Source organism: Canis lupus, chromosome 6 (assembly GCF_003254725.2).
Source record: "Canis lupus dingo isolate Sandy chromosome 6, ASM325472v2, whole genome shotgun sequence".
NCBI classification, from domain to species: Eukaryota; Metazoa; Chordata; class Mammalia; order Carnivora; family Canidae; genus Canis; species Canis lupus.
Window position 1 is genome coordinate 66038133 of NC_064248.1, and position 21722 is coordinate 66059854.

The 21722-nt window shown below is 36.8% G+C and overlaps 1 long non-coding RNA gene across 4 annotated transcripts in view; it reads left to right on the top strand.

The window, feature by feature from the left end:
• The first annotated feature begins 453 nt into the window (after positions 1–453).
• Positions 454–21722, top strand: part of LOC112679118 (uncharacterized) — a 56837-nt gene continuing 35568 nt past the window's right edge. For 2 of the 4 annotated variants that reach the window (XR_003148126.3, XR_003148127.3), the window contains exon 1: positions 495–576. This is a non-coding gene — a long non-coding RNA (uncharacterized LOC112679118). Of the gene's footprint in view, positions 577–2072; positions 2129–21722 lie in introns of all 4 variants that reach the window. The other 2 variants (XR_003148129.3, XR_003148128.3) reach the window with 2 other exon arrangements.

Consider the following 21722-nt stretch of genomic DNA (forward strand, 5'->3'; position numbering starts at 1 on the left):
ATTTTAGTTTATCTATAAACTGATTCTCTCACTCATCCTTTCACTCCTTCATTTCTTTAAAAAATATGTGTTCAGCATCTATTGCTTTAGGATACAGCAGGAAACAGGAGAGCCTTGTGTCCCTGCTTATGGGGTAGTTAGCAGGGAAGAGAGACACAACAATAAGCAATTGTATTAAGTGATGCTGTAGATTGCAAAAATCACAGCAATACTTAGTAACTTCTCCTATAGGTAGGGGAGGTCTGTTTCCTCATCCTTGGATGCTGGACTGGTTTTGGGACTTGCTTTGACTAATACTGGAGGAGAAATTGTGCCAGTTCTGAATGTAGTTGCAGCTTTCACTCTTACACTCTTGGAACCCTTGGACTGCTTTGTCCAGCCTGTGGAGGATGAGAGACCACATAGAGAGAGACCCCAGTCATCACAGCCGTCTCACCTGAGGCTATTATGAGTCAGCCAGTCCCTGCTGACCCATAAGGTAACTGTGGCTGCATGAGCAAGTCCAGACAAGACCAGTAGTCCATGGCCCAGACCAGAAGCACAGTCAAGATAAGGCGGTGGTCAACCTGTAAAACTGTGAGCTAACTACATGTTTTTGTTTGTGTCAAGTCACTAACTTCTGGTAGTTTGAAAAAGCAAACTAAAACAAATTACTAAAGAGTTATAATAGGGATAAACGTAGGGTGCAGAGCATAGAGACATGTTGATCTAAACTACTGAAGTCAGAGAAGGCTGCCAGAGGAAAATGATCTCCATCCTGAGACCTGATAGACGAGGACTAACAGCTAGCACATGACCATGACCCCCCAAATATAAAAAGCTTTATAGAAAAGGAGACAGTTCTACCATATATATCAAAAGTAACTCATAGGGGCACCTAGGTGACTCAGTGGTTGAGCGTCTGCCTTCAGCTCGGGTTGTGATCCCAGGGTCCTGGGATCGAGTGCCATGTTGGATTCCCTGCGGGGAGCCTGCCTCTCCCTCTACCTATGACTCTGCCTATGCCTATGCCTCTGCCTCTCTCTCTGTGTCTCTCGTGAGTAAATAAATAAAAATCTTTAAAAAAAAAGTAACTCACAAATATTTAGATCCAAGACCTTGGATTCACCCTTGACTCTATCTTTTATTTTACATTTCACCTAAAGTCTTTTGTAATTCTGTCATCTGTACTTTTAAAATCTGATCAGAATCCAACCACTTCTCACCTGTTCAGGTACAGGTTACACACTCACTTGAATTGTCACTTTGTGGCCTATGGTCTATCGGATTCTACTGTGCAGTTGTCCTGCCTCCCTATGGTCCATTGTCCCCACAGGAACTAGAATGAACCCGCTAAAACACCAGTCAGATCTTGCCACTCTCTACTCAGAACTCCACGTAACAGATTGAATGTGGACCCACAAAGGATATGTTCACATGCTAACCTCCAGAACCTGTGAATGTGATTTTATTTATATCTTTGTAGATATAATAAGGCAGGTGCCTTTTTCAAGTCCTTTAATTAACTGTCCCTTCTATCTAGCATGTCCTTCTCCGAGATACCTTGTCTGCATGGCTCAAGATTTTTATGAAATGTCTTTTATGTGTTGATTGTAGAGTGATCACTCCATCAAAATGCCATTTGCTGCCCAACATTCCCACTCTCAGCTCAGTCCTGTCTTCCTTTGCTGACTTCCTTCTCTCTATAGCATTGCCATTTGTTTGTTAAGTATCTTCCCAATTAGAATCCGAGCTCCATAAGAGAGAAATCTGTGAGCTTTTCTCATTGCTTTTTGCCTGAGATGGCCAGTAAATAATTGTTCAATTTAATAAATGATACAATGAGTTGAGGAAAGTATATGGGAAATCTAGGAACTCCCTACTTCTGCTCCCAGGGAACCTTCCAGATCTCTCCAGAATTCCTATTAGCTGTCGACTAGCAGTCATACTGCTAATTCTCTGGAGTAGAAGAGTAGATTCTCTAATTTTACAGGACAATGACACTGTTCTGTTATGGCAAGAAGATCATATACAATTTGTACTTTGAAACCCCTTGGTTTTCACTTGTCACTTTATATTTGACTTCATACCAGGCTCCAGAACTCCCAGTGAAATAGTAATGAGGGAATAGCAGCAGCGCCAGCAACAGGTAATGCAAGTTAAAATTTAGAGGCTTAAAGAAGGTTTGAAGGGAATAGGATCAAACGGTGGATACGCATGTAAAGCGGCCTTGGGATGAGGGACAGAGAACATGTGTCCTTTGCTGATTTTCTTTGGTGGGATTTCAAAGAATTTAGGGCATATTCCTGCAAAATGGCAACTTCTAAGCATCAATTACATATTTACTTGGTGGTATAAGCACATAAAGAGTTTGCACTAATCCTACCAGTTCATGCTTCCTACGTAGGGGACTATGCACCTAAATGTCAACATTAAATGCAACTTGCCAATTTATGTATATAAAGTCAGTATTCCTTTCTCCAAAATGTATAGGACAATATAAATAAAGTGTCACAAGACATCTTTTGCACTATCCTCAGTCACCAGAGGAGGAAAAATGGATAAAACAGAAGGTTCCAGAAGTTTCCGTTACCATATCTATGTAATCCGGCTTTAGTAATTTTGTTTTCTTTATGTAGCTCCAGAGATGTTTGCATAGCAACAAAAACTGAGACAATACTGCTATCCTTTGAAAAGCAATGGGAGAGCTGAAATGAAAATATAAGCAATCAGCAGGAACATAAATGAGAGACTGTATTCCAGAAGTGGAATTAGTTCAACTAAACCAATGTCTAACATAGTCAAGGAGTTAAACAATGTTGTGGTATTTTAATTAAGGTTGGAGTTTGGGTTTGATTCAGATAAAAATCCTCAACTGCTTATCCCTGGCATACCAGAACTGCCCAAACATCTTGGTCTGCAAAATTAGGCTGGGAATAGCGCCCAAATAGGATTTCTGAAAAGATTTTTGGGATTTTCTTCTTTGACTAAGGCTTGAAATTCTGCAAAGATTGCAAGAATAGTCTTCTTTTTTTTTTTTTTTTCCTTTTTGGCTAGAAGCTGGGAATGAAATAACACAAGAAAAATGTTTATGTGTACTTGCAATGAAAAGTTACCTATATTGCTTATATATTTAAAAACTGTTTGAATGGAAGTTTTATTTGTTTTTCATTTTGCTCAAGACATGAAAATAGAGAAGCAAACTTAACTATCTGCCTCATTTTGATGATAGAATAAATGGGTATCTATTTAAGTAAAAATTCCAGGAAATCTAGAAATTGGTCATAGATAGGTTTATAAGAAATCCAGTGATCAATGGGAGTTAAAAAACACATTACAGCATTTGCAAATGCCCTAAAATATTGTTTTCTTAGCTTTGCAGTGGGAAGGGGTGGATAGGGGCGCCTGAGTGGTTCAGTTGGGTAAGCGTTGGCCATGATCATGGTCATGATCATGTGGTCCTGAGATTGAGCCCCACATCAGGCTCCCTGCTTATCTGCCTACTTGTGCACTCTCTCTCTGTGTCAAATAAATAAATAAAATCTTAAAAAAAAAAAAAAAGAAAAGAAAAAAAGAAAGGGGGTGGATAAAATGTTATCTCTTCTACTTTTCTTTGGGCCTAGTAAAAAGTGGTAGGGAAGGGAAGTTTTAGACATCTAAGTAAAATAGCTTGGAAGTATATGAAAATTAGTTACGTAAGTTTAAAGGAAAAATGATGGAAAAAGAGAAAGATATTTCATTCATTCAACAAAAGTCCATTGAGCACTTTGATGTTGAGGATACAGTGGATAAAAGAGACCCCATAGAGGTTGCAGTGTAATGGTATAATAGGGGAGGCAAACATTAAAGGAGCAATGAACAGCCATCTGTCTTCCTTTCTGCCTATCTATCTACCTACCTATCTATCTATCATGCATCATTATCATCTATCTGATTACAGGCTGCAATATGTTTCATGAAGTATATAAACTAGGTGCTACGGTATCAAAAAGTGGAGGACTCTTGGCTGCTATAGAGGATGTCCTGGAGAAAGGCATACATTCAAGTGGGAAACCCCAGGAGGAGATCTTTGTCATAGTAAACATGTAGCATGAATGTGGACTTGGATGATAGTAATGGAAATAAAGTAGGAAGGACAGATCCAAAATACAACCTGGAAGTAGAAAAATTAAAGGATGTGGTGAAGGGGGATAAGGAGAAAGGAAGACCTCAAAATGGCTTCTAAGGCCGTGGGTAGATGGTCATGTCACTCACTGTCAGGGATAGCAAAGATTAAGGGAAGAAATAGATTAGAAAGAAATCAAGAAGTCTGAATACGTTGTGTTTGCAAAATCCGTGATACATCCAAGTAGAGAAGTAAATAATAGAGGCTGTTGGATTATGAATCAGATGCTCAGAGGAGAGGCCTGGTCTAGGGGTATCAATGAGGTAAGGTAATTATGATCAAGTATCTCCTCTGTTTACACACTCTCAGTGGGTTCCCATTGCTATGGCATATAGTTCAATGTCTTTAGGATGTTATTGAAGCCAGTCTACTATCTTACCTTTACAACCTTATAGGATTTGTGATACATGAAATTATTTTTTTCCTGGATGCTAGTATGCGTTAGAGATGTGAAATGACAAGTGAAAAGTGAAGTGCTCAATTCTGCATGTGATCTTCCCTCAGCAAGGTAGTGTCCTCTGTGTATTCACAGTTTATTTTTACCTCAGTAATAACACTTAATAGACTACATCACCATTTATCTATTTATAGTTCCGTCTATGTTACTAGAACATGCATTCATCAAGGAATGAATAGTTTTTATTAATCTTGTTATACCCAAGGCCTAATATCCAGAGCCCAGAGTGCTTGACACAGAGTACATGCTTAATAAATCTAACTGGTAATTCATATTAAAAAGAGCAAATAAAAATGAAATTTGCTTGGAGAATGTTATAGATTCTAGGAGCTCAATTCTAGAGTGTTGTTGAACCAGTGTTAGGAATCCCATGAAGATAAATATTTTGATATTCTGTCAAATGTTAAATTGGGGTGTCTTGTAGGTCCTGTGCAGAGTAGTGAGAGTTCTGAATTCACTGACAGGCTTGTTACCCAAGAAGGAAGCTGAACGGAAGCAATATTGTAATAAAAAGAAACCTGAAGTTCTTTCCTACCCCCGACCCCCACAAAATAACTCTTACACCTGTTATTACCAGAAGAAAGGGGTACTGTTTTCTTTCTATATCTAAACATATGTAGTCTGCTTCTTGGATATTTCTTTCCCTTTTCAAATCTCTATTGAAAGTGAATTTTCAACTGCTGTTTCTATAACAGTATGTTTGGGAAGGAATATATTTTATGAGGTACTATGGCTGACCTCCTCATTCCCTAAGGATGACCCTGACCTTGTCTAGGTGTGGGTCCTGTCCCAACTCTTCAAGATAAATTTAAAAGATCCTTAGAACCAATCTAGTCTCTAGTTGGCAACAAGCTCAAGATCTCCAGTAAGTCTAGTTTTTAGACCTAAATTATTCTGAATGCCACAACAAGTCCCAGAAGACGTGGAAGTTTTAGAACTATTTTACAATTCAGAATGTGAACATGGCAATGTCTGAGGAAAACTGGTGCATCGGAAGAAAAAAATGACACATAAAGGGTAGCAGCTTGAGCTTGTGTTTTAAGAATAGTTTCCTATTATGTCGTAGAAGGCAGAAACTGTAAGAGCCTGTAATAAGGGTCACAAATTCAAATGCCATTGGGGTCCTGATAGGTAAAGTGAATGATTGGACAGAAAATCAATGAGGAGACATTGACCTTAAATGACATATGGACTAGATACACTTAATAGTTATATACAGAGAATTCTATCCAAAAGCAGCAGGATACACATTCTTCTCAAGTGCACATGATAGATCACACGTTAGGACACAGAACAAGTCTCAGTAAATTTAAGAAGATTGAAATCACAGGAAACATCTTCTCCAATCACAATAGTATAAAATCAAAAATCAATTACACAAAGACAACCAGAAAAATCACAAATATGTGGAGACTAAACAACATGCTACTGAATAACCAATGATACAATGAAGACATCAAAAGGGAACTAAAAAATTAAAAAACAAACAGAGACAAATGAAAATGAGACACAGCAAAAGCAGTTCTATGGGACACAGCAAAAGCAGTTCTATGAGAGAAGCTCGTAGTGACAAAGGCTTACCCCAAGAAATGAAAAAACTCAAATAAATAATCTGACTTTACACCTAAAGGAACTAGAAAAAGATGAGCAAAACCCAAAGTTAGTAGAAGGAAGGAAATAAAGATTAGAATGGAAATAAATGCAATAGAGACTAAATAAAAGTAAAAATCAACAAAACAGTAGAAAAGATAAATAAAACTAAAAGCTGGTTCTTTAGCTCTAGCTCTTAGTTTCCTTTAGCTAGACTTACCAAGAAAAAGAGAAAAATCTCAAATAAATACAATTGGAAATGCAAGAGTAGTTACAACTGATACCATAGAAATATTAAAATCATAACAGATTACTATGAACAATTGTATGTCAACAACATAGAAGAAATGGATAAATTTCTAGAAACATACAATCTTTCAAGGCTGAGTCATGAAGAAATAGAAAACCTGAACAGGACAATTATGAGTAAGGAAATTAATCAAATACCCTCAACAAACAAAAGTACAGAAGTAAGTGGCTTCATCGGTAAATTTTATCTAACATTCAAAGAAGATTTAGTAGCTAGCCTTCTCAAACTTCTACAGAAAATTGAAGATGAGGAAATTCTTCCAAGCTCATTTTACAAGGCCAGTATTGCTCTGATGCCAAGATCAGACAAGGATACCACAAAAAGAAAATTATAGGCCAATATCCCTAATGAACATAGATATAAAAATCATCAACAAAATATTAGTAAATAAAATTCAGCAATATGTTAAAAGGATCATACATTGTGAACAAGTGGAATTTATTTTAGAGATGCAAAGATGGTTTAACATCACAAATCAATCAACATGACTTACCACATTAATAAAATAAATCATATAATCATCTCAATAGATGCAGAAAATGCATTTGACAAAATTCAACATCAGTTCATAATAAAAACTATCAAAAATGAGTATAGAGGGAATCTACCTCAACATAATAAAAACCATACATGACAAAACTACACTAACATCATACTGCATGGTAAAAACCTGAAAGCTTTCCTTTTTAAGATTAGGAACAAGACAAAGATGCTCAGTCTTACCATTTTATTCACCATAGTATTGAAAAGTCCTAGCTGCAACAATTATGCAAGACAAAGAAATAGAAGACATTCAAATTGGAAAGGAAGAAATATTCACAGTTAATATTGGTTATGTATAGAAAACCTGGCAGACTTTACCAAAAAGCTGTTAGAAGTAATAAATGAGTTCAGTAAAGTTAAATTAATATACAGAATTAATATGCAGAAATTGTTTGCATTTCTATACCCTAGTAACAAATTATCAGAAAGAAAAGTTAAGAAAGCAATCCCACTTACAATTGCATCAAAAAGAGTAAGATAGGGATCCCTGGGTGGCGCAGCGGTTTGGCGCCTGCCTTTGGCCCAGGGCGCGATCCTGGAGACCCGGGATCGAATCCCACATCAGGCTCCCGGTGCATGGAGCCTGCTTCTCCCTCTGCCTGTGTCTCTGCACACCCCTCTCTCTGTGACTATCATAAATAAATAAAAATTTTTTTTAAAAAAAAAGAGTAAGATATCTAAGAATGAATTTAACCAAGGAGGTGAACGACATGTACACTACATGTGCACATGACATGAAAACTACAACGCATTGATGCAAAAAATTAAAGAATGAACAGACATTCTATGCTCACGAATTGGAAGAATTAAATTATTAAAATGTCAGTACTACCCAAAGCTATCTACAGATTCAACTCCTACCAAAATTCCAATGGCATTTTTCACAGAACTAGAAGAAATAATTATAAAATTTCTATAGAACCACAAGAGATCCCAGTTGCCAAAGCAATCTCGAGAAAGAAGAACAGGTTGCAGTTACTACACCCCCTGCTTTCAAACTATACAGCTAAGCTATAGTAACCAAAATAGTATGGTATTATCATAAAACAGACATGTAGATCAATAGAATAGAATGGAAATCTCAGAAATAAACCCACATGTATGCTCAATTAATTTGTGACCAAAAAAGCCAGGAATATACAGTCAAGAAAAGAACAGTTCCTTCAATAAATGGTGTGGACACCACATGCAAAAGAATGAAACTGGACCACTATCTTACACCATATGTAAAAATTAACTCAAAATGGACTTAAAGACTTGAATGTGAGATCTGCAACCATAAAATTCCTAGAAGAATACATGGAAGCAAGCTCCTTGACATCAGTCTTGGCATTGGACTTTTGGATCTAACTCCAAAAGCAAAGGTTACAAAAATAAAAATAAATGGGTGGGATTACATTAAACTAGAGATCTTCTGCATAGCAGAGGAAACCATCAAGAAAATGAAAAGGCAACCTATTCAATGGGAGAAAATATTTGCAAATCATACATCTGCTAAGGAGTTCATATCCAGAATATGTAAAGAACTAAAAAAAAATTCAATATTAGAGAAACCAGTGTGATTAAAAAATGGGCAGAGTTGCTAAGCCATTTTTGCAAAGAAGGCCTACAGATAGCCAGCAGGCGCATAATAAGATGTTCAATAGCAAGCAATCATCGGGCAAATGCAAATCACAACCACAGTGAGATACCACCTCACCTGTTAGGATGGCTATTATCAAAAAAGACAAGAAATAATAAATATTGGAGGGGATGTGGAGAAAGGGTACCCTCATACACTGCTGGTGAGATTATTAATTGGCATTGACACCAAGGAAAAGAGTATGGAGGTTTCTCAAAAACTGAAAAATAGAACTACCAGTTGATTCCTCAATTACACTGTTAGGTACTTATCCTAAAAAAAATGAAAATACTAGTTCAAGAAGCTATATGCACCCTATATTAATTGAAGCATTATTTACAGCAGCCAAGATACGCAAACAACCTGAGTGTAGTTGATGAATAAATGGGTAAGGAAGAGGTGATGTAATACACAATGGAATGCTTCTCTGCCATATAAAAGAAGAAAATCTTGCCATTTGTGACGACACAGGGGGTGAAATAAGTCAGACAGAGAAAGACAAACACCATATGATTTCACTTATATGTGAAATATAAAAAACTAAACAAAATAAAACTCAGATACAGAGAACAGATAGGTAGTTTTCAGAGAGGAAGGGCGGGTTAGTGAAATGAGTTAAGGGGATCAATTGTATAGTGTTGGGCGGTAACTAGATTTATCGTGGTGATCACTTTTGTAGTATATACAAATATTGAATAATTATGTTATACACCTGAAGCTAATATAATATACACCAATTTGACCTCCATAAAATAAAAAAAGAAGGTACAGTGAATGAGTGGAGCAGGCTCCTGTTAGACAGTTGAGCGAGCATAGTACACCACAGCCAAGTGGATGGTGCATGCCCTCCCGAGCTCACAACACACAGTGATTAAAAAACTCAAACGTGAGACAGTAAGCCTTAAAAATGTGCATCACATCATGCTGACTCCTCTGCTTAGAACTCTCCTATTATCCTCCCCCCTTTTCCCAAGTAGAATACAAAACACTTCCATTACCTGTGAGATACTGCTTGTCTTACCACCCTCTACAGTTTCCAGGCATTGCTGCCCCTCGGCCCCTCACCTGTACTTGACCACAACCAGCAAGCCTTTGTTTTATCCTCCAGCTGGAATGATCTTCCCTTAAACTGAAAACAAAGTCCCTCAGTTTGGCAGTTCTGTATTTAAATGGAGCCTTGTGATAGATGCTATCTCCAGTTTCATGATAGCATGATGCCTCCATCACTGTCTAGCCCTTTTATTATGTCTTATCTCTGTAACATTTATCACAAGAAGATATTTTACTATTCCTGAAAACATTTGATGTGAACATGGAATATTACTTCAATAGACTCTTTTCTTAAATATATATGTATGCACGTGTGTATTTCTGTGTGTATATGTATGCATGTGTACATATATGTATGTGTGTAAATATGTACAAATATATTGTAAATATATATTTAAGTGTATATTTTTGTATATACCTTGGCTTAATCCTGATCAGACACTTCAATGTATGTGTATAATGAAGGAGCTGAATTTTGTTAGGTTTTAAGTAGCATGTGAGTTTATTATTCTCAATTTCTCTTTCAATATACTTGCTGTTTTCTCCTGCCCCAATACGAACTTTCCAGTGTAGCAAAAGCCCTACAACTCAAAGAAATGCAAAATGAACCATGAATCCTCAAAGATACGCTATAGAAATGGGTAGAATTATGTAAAATATAAATGTGTGTATGATTTTTACATTTTTTAGTTATACAAATGCAACATATACATTTAATAGTCATTTGATGTGGAGGAAAATCGATGGCAATATCTGCTAATATATTTGAAATTCCATTATAGTGAGGACATTACTCTAAGGGAAAAATACAGTGGAATGAGTTTAAGAAAATTGGGACAAGATTATCTGCAAATCTTCTCAACAATTTGTCTATAATGACACAGAATTTGTGAACAATATCAAAGAGAATAAAGGAGTCTTTACATTTTTGCAATAAATAACCTTTTCTTTCCTCCCCCCTGTGAAACAAAGAGAAACAATTTTAGGGGAATGATGGTGAGTGAAGCATTATACAAGTAATGGAAAATGCTAAGGAACTATTTCTGTGTCTCATTATACATCTTAAATTGCTATTCCAGTATCCTACACTTGCTTAAACAGTTAACTACTGCCAAACATAGCAGTAGTCGACTCTCTGGAAGAGACAGTGATTGTACTGTCTGCTTGTGGAACATGGAGCACCCAAATGCTGACGGGCTCCCAGACAGTATGGAGGCCTGGCCCAGACTGAGCCATGCGGCTGTGTTGGAGCCCTTGCAGAATCTTGCTTTTGAACAGTTGAAACTTGAATTAACCCAACCTGGCAATGACGTTAAGACTCCCATCCTCAAAGTGTAGGATAATAAAATCTAGGGAACTGAAATGCACAAATAGTGTAAGCCATAAAATAGTACAAAATTTTTGTTCTCCTTTGAATGTCGCTCCTACATAAGAAGGCAGGTTTCTTTAGAAATTTCGGGCTGTCTGCCATTATCCAGGCATTCTTCTTTTCTAGGCTTTGAGAAAAGAATATTGAGTATAAATCCCCCAATGCCTCATCCTTAGAGTAACAGTTTAACTAATTGCTAAAAAGTGAAGAAAGGGACCAGCTCTGCTATCTCCAAGTTGGGGTTTTATTTCCAAGATTGAAACATTATGACAGGCTGGGGCCATTAGTGACCTTTTCATTTGGAACAGATTTAATATATCAGAATACAAAAGGGATTCTAGAGGGAAGAAGAAGCACATGTATATTCAAATCATGTAGATTATTAATAATAAATAAACATTTTCTGACTTGGTTGGGAAATTGAAAAGTAGGAAATTGTTGGAAAAAAAATCCAGATTTCACCTTTACTCACAGTCACTACTTGGTTATCTTTTATTCAGGAAAATACAAATACTGAAGTCAAATCTTTGAAATCAAAGTGAATTACCAAATATTGAAATGAGTATCTGAAGAAATGAGGACAAATATGACCTTTGCTTTAATTATCTCAATTAGCTCTACTCAAAGTATTGTGTACTGTGCATGTATCTAGAGACACAGTGGGGAGCCATGGGAACCTGAGGATGGAGATCAATATCCTCTAGGAATATTCAGACCTAGAGGAACTGCAGCTCAGAAGCCAAAAAAAAAAAAAAAAAAAAAAAAACAAAAAACAAAAAACCACTATCTCCAGGCTACATAGTAAGATTATTTCTGCTTCTGTTTTCTCTCTTTCTCTATTAACCCTTCCTGCCAAGATTCTCACTTCTATAGCTAAACAGTTAAGAGGTCTGTCTTTATTTTACATCCGTATGATGGGGGGATTTAGCTAATCTCTCCAAATTTCAGAATTTTTATTGGTTACTTAGGGTTATAAATAGCATCTATCAACAGGTTTAATAGTGATGTGAGGTTCAGGTTAGAGAATGGATGATAAGCATTCAACATAATGCCTGGCATTGAATAAGTATTCAACATTAGTTAGCCATTGTTACTCTTCCTTTTCTGCCACTAATGCTTGGCCTATAACAGTTTACCCAACCTTTGAAGTTATGCAGCACAGTTAACTAACTCAGTGTCTTAGGTGCTCCATTCCCAATTCCCAAAAGAGGATTTGGTTGGCTTGGACCACAAGTCGCTACCATGCTTATGAACTGCCTGCCTTTTCGTGGTCTGTCCCTAGTGGAATCAGCTGCACCAGGGGGACATAGAAAACATGGAATCAAGTGTATTATCATGCCTATAGCAGGAGTTATTCATAAGGAAGTAGTCATTAAGATGCATGTGTAGGTCTAGAGGCATGAGAAAAGTTCCTAGTCAGCTATGAGTCCCCATTTTGCTGGTAAAACATAAATCTAGTCTCACTATCCGCTTATCATGTAGATAGTTTAGATCTCCAAATCTGATTTAAGAATTTTCTAAATTTTCAGGTTTCCACTATTGACCAAAGTATATTAGATGATTTTCATCTCTTCCCTTCCCTCTGATGACATGAGATAGAGTCTGCGTCTAAACATGAGAAATAACTGGTTGCCTATGTGGCTGAATTGGTCAGTATTGTTTGTCACAGCGGGTCCTCACAATCAATCCAGAAGTGCCACGGTCCTGCCGCAATCAGGATTGATTATTATGAAAGCCAGCTGTGGCTCATCTATTTCACTGCAGATGGCCACAGCCTTTGATTCCATTGAGAAAAGTAATTTGTCACCAAAAACTCAAATGCCGCCTTCACAGTATTTTATTTTCAAAGACATAGGGAGGATAAATGACCATATGGACCTGAATGTGGATTTGTCAGACCTATGACTGAGAGTCTTGTCTGTGTTGCAAGTGATGAAATGAAGGGCTGTTGGTTCCTAACTCTAAAGTTCCTTTGCATAAACAAATTTCAGTGAGTTCAACCGGACATAATTTTTGGTTCTTTGCCTTGCACAGACATGACACGTCTGGGTTCACAGCCTAAAAAAAATCTATGTAACTCCCTACGAGAAGACAAATGTATCACTCTAGTTGTAGTAATATAATATATTAATATAGGAAGCTTCTAACAAATGGCTTTATTATTGTACTTATTGCTTCCCAATTTTGATAAGCATTTAAGTTTCCATGCAAAATTACTTTATTCATTTCAGTAATAAAGAAAGAAATAGATGAAATAGAAGTTTGATTTGAAAGTCTCTGTTTTGCTCAAGATAAGCTGGTAAAAAGACATTTGTGGGAGTTACTAAGGACCAATTTTCAAAAGCTCACTGCTAATTTGAACCCAATCAAAAGAACACACATATATGCACCCATTTTTCAGTATCAGTCAGGAAATATGAATAATTGAAGTGCTTTTGTGCTCTAAATTTTCATTAAGTATAACTCAAATGTTGGTGCCAGGACTCAGTCTTGTGTCGGGTTTACTTCAGCAAAATAAATTAGAGAAAAAATAGACCAGATAAAGCCTTCTATTGGAAAATCCACACAAACTGAATTAGAAAAAAAAAAAAGTTTAGGAAACGTAATGGATTTCTCAGATTCCTGGAAATGTATTCTTTTATTATTTTTAAGGGTATATTATTTTGATCATTCAAAAAGCTGATTTTCACTACCTAAATGAAATCAGATTGCTATCCAGTGTAATGAACTCCCCAAAGAATGGAAAGACACGTTTCCAGGGAAGAAATCAGGAAGCCTTGCTTAATAAATTGCCGCTAAAACTTGAAAAAAAAAAACACAAAAGAAAATAAATGGCTGTAGATCTTTGTGAAACAGATCAAGTACATTTTCAGCATGTTATTTGATAATTTATAAAGCATATGTAAGTCACAAGTCATGATGCTGGGTAAAATATGTATGTTATGTTATTGTACTCATTCTAGATTTGCATTGAAAAGAACATATTATCAGCATGAATTTTAAGGATAAACTAAAATGTAAGCCTTTAGGATAGCTTGAGGAATTTATGTGGTTAGGCAACCTTGGATTCTGAATCTTCTATAACAATGTCCAGTCATCAGATATCTAGAGGTTGGCTTTATTGTTTTGTCCTTCACCTACTAAGAAAAAAAAAGAAGTGGTGATGTTTATCAGAAACTCTTATAGAGGATGGAAGAGCAGCAAAGATCAATAGGTTAATACTTATAAACCACAATTCAGGTGACAAAAAGTCTGCAGATGCGTAAAATAAACACTATGCTAATGATAGATTATTGATCATAAAAAATTACTTTGCTCCAGGGTCAGATCATTCATTCGTTCTGTAGGTTGTATGTATGTTAGTCTCAGATAGATATTAAATAATAGTTATAACAATCATTAATAACCTCAAACTGATGCGGAGACCAGAGGTCTCAATATTCTTTCTACAGGTTTTTTTTTTTTTTTTCTTACCAAAGTTTTAAACCTGAGACATGAATAAATTAAAACATTTCACACTCTGTCAGATAAAGCAAAACATATACTAAGATGGCATAATAAACTCTGCTGTTCTGGCTTTTTGCCTAGGAATCTTACAAATAAAATCATATTGAAAATAATTTACATTTTGTGTGGTTTTTAACTTTTTCAGGAAATTTCCTATTTTTGTATATTTATGAGAACCAACTGAAGTATGTAGAAACATAGGACAGTCAGGAAGGAATTACTATTCTTCATTCCGGTTAATGGTATTTGCACTTTTCTAGGAATTCAGATTCCTAACTTCAGTCTAATCTCTATTTTTTCTCTTTGCTTACTACCTTCAGTCATTTGTTAGTCCTGTATATTCCTAGACCATAATATCTCTTACACCTATTTCTTTTTATTCCCATTGCCACCTGACTTAGATGTCTTATCTTTTCATTTGCATCAGTGTCATAATCTTCAAATTGGCCTTTCCATCACTGGTTTTACTCTTCTTAATTCATTCTTCACTCTGAAGATCTACTTTGCTACTGTCTCTACTCAAAACCATCCATGATTCCCTACTGCACCTATGCTAAATACAAATTCAGTATTCTGATTTCCTTTCTCTGTTCCAGATTCTGGTTAACTACATGAACTTTAGAATTGGCTTAAATTGAGTTTAAATCTTGGTTCTAACTCTTGCTCTTTGTATAACCTGGCAAATATTAAGATCTTTAAGCCCATCATAGGGTTCGTGTAAGGTATAAATGATGTAATTAATTGACTAATTAATTAGACAAATATTTATCCAATGTTATGTGCCAGGCATTGTTCTAAGTCTAGTAATAAAGCAGTGAACAAGAGTTTCTAGGAAAATGGACAATCATCAAAAAGTACATACACACAACTTTCCTAAAAACAAATTTTTATTTTGGCATGGTTTTAGATTTATAGAAAAATTATGAAGAAAGTACAGAGAGCTCTCTCATACAGTTTTCCTTATTATTGACATCTTACACTGATATGTTATTAACCTTAAGTCCATAGTTTAAGCAGATTTCCTTAGTTTTTACTTAATGTCCCAGAGTACCATCCAAGATACTGCATGACATTTAGTGATCATGTCCTCTTAGGATCCTCTTGGCTGGGACATTTTTTCAGAGGATTCTTGTTTCTGGTGACCTTGGCAGTTACTTTAATGTTGTTTGGGACAACTAATAGGAAAAGAAATAGGCTAGGTAAAATGGTTTGAGAGTAAAGGGGGTTGTTATTTCAGATAGCATGGCTAGGTAAGCCAACTTTTAAGATGACCATTGAACAGAAACTAGACTATATCAAAAGATTAGGTTATAGAACTGTCTACAGAAAGATATGTGTAGACTCAGAAAATGCCAATGTAGACACCCTGAAGTGTGAGGCCTTGGTGGGATGAAAAAGTAGCAAAGAAACTAGTCTAAATGGAATTCAGCAGGCGAAAGAGAAAAAGTGATAGTTACTGAATTTGGTGTGGCAGCCATGGGGATCATGTAGAAAGGGTCTTGGATTTAGTCTGGGTGAAATGGAAATACCTTGGAGCATTCTGAGCAAGGACCCACATAACTTGTTACATATGTTTTTAAAAGAGCAAAAGTCTATGAATAATTTCTCATCATATTCCAATCACAATATTTTTTGATTACTAGTCTTGTACCATAATGACAGCTCACCTGGATTACTATTTCTCCAATCATATGCCAAGCTCCCCAGTTTCTGACCTTTGCTGAATATGTTTCTTTCTTTCTTTCTTTTTTTTTTTAAGATTTTATTTATTTAATCATGAGAGACACACACAGAGAGAGAGAGAGAGAGAGAGGCAGAGGCATAGACAGAGGGAGAGGGAGAAGCAGGCTCCACGCAGAGAGCTTGATGAAGGACTCGATCCCAGGTCTCCAGGATCATGCCCTGGGCTGAAGGCGGCGCTAAACTGCTAAGCCACCCGGGCTGCCCACATGTTTCTGTCTTATCTCTCTTTCAGAATCCTGTCTAATCTCAAGATCTATCTCAAATATCACCACTTCTGGAAAACTCCTTCCAATCCTCCCCTCTAGAAATGTTCTTTCTCATGTGTAATACCCTGGGAAACATACTCGTGTAGAAATATTATAGGACTTAAAATTGGACAAACTCTTGTTTGAATCCAGGCTTGATCTACAAAATATTACGTTACTCTGTGTTTGAATTGTTTACACAGAAGATAATGATATTTAATTGTCTCATAAAGTTGTGTCACCAACTAGATGCAAAGACCTGACCTTTACTGCCCACTTGCTTGTGCTCACTCACCTTTGTCCTACATTTTTCCTTGAGCTCTTCTTTCCAGCTTATATCTTTTCTTTTCTCCCCAAATTTATTTATTTTAGAGAAAGAAGACAAGGACGGGGAGAGGAGAGGAGAGGAGAGGAGAGGAGAGGAGAGGAGAGGAGAGGAGAGAGAGAGAGAATCTCAAGCAGACTCCCCAATGAGCAAGGAACGCCATGTGGGGGGTTTGATCCCACAACCCTGGGATCATGACCTGAGCCAAAAACAAAGTTAGATGCTTAACTGACTGTGCCACCCACGCATCCCTACAGGTTATATCTTAGCTCACGTAAATGGAAAGAGGAAACTGGCCTTTCAGCAACAGTGACTGTCAAGACCTCCAGCTGGCCCAGACCACTCAGGCTAGTTTAACTTCTGACTCGCACCTGTCCAGATGGACTATGGAGCGATCTCTAGAAAGACAAATGAACACTTGTACTTCGCTATAACACTAACATCTCCACCCAAGGAGAGCACAAGCCTCCCTCATATAGCATAAAGTATATGTATAGGCATGTTTCTTTAAAGAGCATGTGTGATATGACCTTGTGTTTGCCTCTACCTCTGATGGCAAGTCTTCCCTACTTAAATATTTATTCTAACCCTAGATAAAAGGAACTCATCCACCCTGTATTCCAGGAGTCACAGCTTTGTAAGCCATTCCCCATGAACTCCTTATTTGCTGCAAATGAAGCTTTCTTTGTATGACAACTCACCCTGGTGCAGTTTCTAACTCACCAAGAAGCAAACTCATGTTGGTTTGGCTACAGTTGCCTTTTGAGATAATGCATTAGAAGTTTAATAAACTCATTATCCAGAGCAAATTCCTTAAAATTCCATTATGACACTTACCAGATCCCTTTTGATGATAGCTATTAAAATTTTTATATAGTTAAATTTCATCTAGTGTTCACCATTTCTAACCACTTTACCAACGCCAAGGGTGAGGACAGGAGGTAAAAACAATATTATCATAGAGTCCTCACACCCAAAGGAACTTTTTCTTGAGTGGAAGACCAGACATGTACACATATATTGCAAGGGAGTGAATGGAAGGAGGAGACATGTGAAGAAATTGGGTTGAAAGTAGAAGGAGTCAACCTTAAGATTAAAAAAATAAGCCACTGATATTAGGTTCTGTGCAACAATTGAATGCATCCTAGAATCACATTCTCTTCCCTGCACAGTTTCTTGATTGCAGTAGGTGCTTGACGAATGTTAGTTGAAATGGATTCTTAATTGTGTAGAGGAGAACAGAGGCATGCCTAGCATGTCCAAGTTCACATTGCCACCTTGAAGAGTTAGGGCTAGAAGAGAGCTTTACTGATGCTCTTAGCCTGTGCTTTATATTCACAGTCATCTGGGCAAAAGGGTAAGGGGTTCAACTCCCTTACCTGCAGTCACAAATCTACTTGGGTTTCTTGAGCAGCAACTTAATCAGACCTGTGGACCCTAAGACTTTCCTCATAAAGCAATCACATAAGAAAGAAAGATTACATTTGCTTATGAGAAAACTCAGACAAGATCTGAAAATAGTTTGACCTGGAGAAGTAGGCCAGTTATTTTCCTAAATCTCAATATACAATGAGACATTATAATTGATATTTGGTAATGACCTGGCTTTATGACAATTGCAAATACACCTCCCTCCCCCAATTTCTGGCCTAACTGCCAAGAACATCAACCAATTAGTCAGCAGGCCGTCATTGAGTGTACTAGCACCCTGCTAATACTAGGTGCTTCATTCTAAAGCATTTTAATTATTTAAAATAACCATTTAGATTATGAAGGTGCTTTTAACTTCCCCAAATAAGGTATCCACAAAAAGCGGTTCATAAACTAGCAGTAAATGCCATGATGTCCTTTTCTGAGCCTGGCTTGTCACTTTCAGAGCTACTCAAAGGGGTGATGTTACCACCTACCAGGTGCTTTTGTGGTTTTTAAGTGTGTTCCTTACAATAGCTCTGAGGTAGCTTTTTCTATTAATTTTAGTTTTATAAATGAGGAAAGTGAGCCCAACTGAGTTTTCAAAAACAGCATATTTTACAAATGGTCTACAGAGGAGTTGAACCTAGATATTCTGATACTAAAGTCCATCCTCTACAACAATAAGTTAAGAAATACTAAAAATAATACAAAAATGCAATCCTCTCTTGGTGGAGGGATGTGGTCAAGTAGCATATAAGACAAAGTTTGGCTTCAACAGTACTATTTCCCCTCTTGCATTCCTGATTCATAACAAAGTGTCCCTTTATCTTATCTGTAACTTCAGAGGTTCAAGGTCCTCACGCTTTCCAGATGACCAACCTCTCTGGAGTCTTTTGCTCAGCTCTGCCCTGCAATCAATGCCTAAAATACTTTGATCTTTTCATTTTCTCATTAAAACAGCTTCTTGGTGCTGCTGATCCTGGCATAGTCTTGGGAGGAAGGAAAGCTCAAGAACCAATTCAATAATGACTGTTAATTTCCATTCTTTACCAAGTGACTTTCATCCTGAAGGGAATTTTCTTTACTCATTAATTCATTCAACCTTTCACTTAATAACTATTTATTTGGCAACTAGTTATGCACTAGGAACCATGCTAATTTCTGTAGATAAAATGGTGAAAAGGATACATAGATATTGCCTCATGTTTTTTTTTTTTCTTACCAGCAACTACTTCTGTGACAAATTAAGTGTAATTGTAATTAATGCAATGATCGACATGTACAAGATGCTATGAACACTAATAACCTTTCTGAGGCTGGGAAGTTCTTGAAGAAATGATTTGTAAGCTGAGATCTGAAGATGAATAGAAGTTTACAAGATGAAACAAATATTGATTAAACAATGAGAAAGTACAGAAATAGACTTCGTAAAGAACTCAAGATAAATCAGACTCAAATTGTGCACCCAAGGAATTTTAAATATAAAAGGTTAGATTAGATTTATCTAGAAATATAGAAGATAGAAAATGTCATGAGAAATATATAGCAAAGTTCAGTGAGAGTTCAGAAGAATAATAAGGATATTTCCACCTTAGAAGAACAGGATGGAATTTGATAGAGCCTTTCAGAGATGGTGGAGTGAATGCTGGGCTGTACCATCCAAATCTCTCATGATCCAGATTTTCATCCCCTGAGATTCTGTGAGTGAGCTAACAGCTCATGGCCATGTCCCTCTCCAATAACTGCTTTTGACTGAAAGAACATATCATTCTCAAGTTTATATCACCTCCCACGGTTGAGGGAGCCTTCAGCCAGGGACTAATTAATGTAGTATTACGAAGAGCTGGCCCTTTAGCCTGGATTGAGATAACCTCTAAAAGTCATCTCAGTTTCATAGCTTCTAAGGGGATCAGCTGAAGCCATGTTGCAATTAGATCATATTTCCACTTGCCCTTTCTGCCCAGTTCTACTTCCTTTTCTCCTTTATAAGTATTCTCAAAAACATTGCCCAATAAACTTCTACACACAAATCTTAGAATCTCAGTGTCTACTTCCTGAAGAACCCAACGAGTCAGAATTGGGAGTGGTACTAGAAAATAGATGACTAAATGGAATTTTGGAGCTGGACAGACAAGCTAGCTGTGAGGATTCCATCACTGGTAGTGATTGGAATATGGATAGCTCTTGACATGCTATAGCAGGGCAGTTATTAATACTTTCAACAAATGAACAGTGAATTGGATTTGGGATGGGATATTGAGGCAAAGGAATGCACTAGTGGGTGCAATATTTCAGGTGTTTTGGAGGTTTGAGGAAAACTGTAAATATAAGTGCTGTGACATTGGATGGCTGTTGCCTGGGGGGAATCTATATATTAGAGTAAGCCAATGGAAAGCTGAGAGTAATCTACAGTTACAAGGTAATTGTTAAAGTTGAATTCTCCATATTAGCAAACTTGCTATGTCAAGGTGAGAAATGGTTAAGAATATCTAAGTTTCTATTCTAAAATTCTTGAATCCTTATGTTCTCTGAATTCCCTGGGACTTATAGAAGTGGTTCCACTGCTCCCAGTTAAAGGTTTCTGCTTAAAGCTGTTGCAGAAATTTCTACTTTCCAAGACAGCATATGTACCTTCTGGATCTAACCCTACCTTCCCTCCTGGCCACCAGGCCAATAAATAAGGTCTAATCACAATAATAAATCCAGTAGATAAGTGCTGAGCCTACTAATTGGCAAAAATAACTATTTCCTGATAACAAAGGGCATGGAAAGATCTCAAAATATTAGCCACTTTGGAAGCAAGATGTAATGCAAGTAAGGTTGGAGTTGTAACTAGGATTGGGGAGATGTTGATTTGCTGAGACAAATGGAAATGATTAACAGATAATGTAATTTTTAGGTAAATGAGCAGACATCAAGGGTACTGTCTTTTTATGCAATTAAAAAAAAAGAATTGAGAACCAGTAGGGCAAGGGCAGCTGCCATAAATAAGTCATATCCTTGCTCTATTTCTATAAGTCTGTTTTCAGATCTGGAATCATCAATGACTAAAGAAGTCACAGGAAGAAAGATCCTGAAATACTACAGCAAGTAAATGTAATAAGTAATACCCAAGTTCATTAACTAAAGCACCAATGCCATTCTACATTTTGAGGACTGATGGATACAAGGTCTCGGTTGATCTTGATCTTGATATCCAGGGTAACTGTTACAGTTGAGTTTATGAGGTCCAAGAAGAGACATACTTGGTAGTGGGCAAAACTCTCACATTGATTCCTCTACTTTACGGAATAAGAGCTATCACAGGGAAGGCCAAGGAGAAGCTTCTGAAACTGTTCCCTCAAAACCCTAGTCAAGATAGTTGATCAAAACCAATAATGCATCCTGGAAAGAATGACAGATATT